We start from the raw sequence: 583 nt of genomic DNA on the forward strand, positions 1-583 counted from the left end.
GCAGAGGGACGTCACTGCATTAAAGGAGGACCAAGCAGAGGAGGTCAAGAGGGCGGTTACTCAGGCTAAGCTCAATTTTCCCAATACTAACAAAGATCACGACTACCTGGAGATTACTAGGTTAGTTGCCTCCTGGAATATCATAAGACTGAGAATTCCAGAAGGATGTGGCTAAGATAGCAAGGCCCAACCTCTAATAGAACTTCCTCGTCTACAAAGAACAATTCATGGCTTAGGGTTATCCCCTTGCTGGAGAAGAAACTTCATTTCTGAATTTCGACGTAGTGGTGGATAGTGCCCCAAACCCCTTCGCTAGTCCTCCGGCTCCTATGGCGGGCCTCCTCTCATAGAATCAGGTGACTCTCTCATTTTTTTTTGAATATTTAATTCCTCCCAGCTTGCTTTATACTCACTTGAGGGAAATTTACAAAATAGGATTTGGATCACATCTTGGGCGAGGTTGAGACGGAGGTCAGGAGTCCCTCCCCCCTAAAGCTGCATTACCCATTCCTGTTGAGGAGGACGTCCTAGGTTTCACTGGCCGCTCCTTGGGTTAGACGGATGGTAGTGACTTGTGGAGGAT

Source organism: Sesamum indicum, linkage group LG11 (assembly GCF_000512975.1).
Source record: "Sesamum indicum cultivar Zhongzhi No. 13 linkage group LG11, S_indicum_v1.0, whole genome shotgun sequence".
NCBI classification, from domain to species: domain Eukaryota; kingdom Viridiplantae; phylum Streptophyta; class Magnoliopsida; order Lamiales; family Pedaliaceae; genus Sesamum; species Sesamum indicum.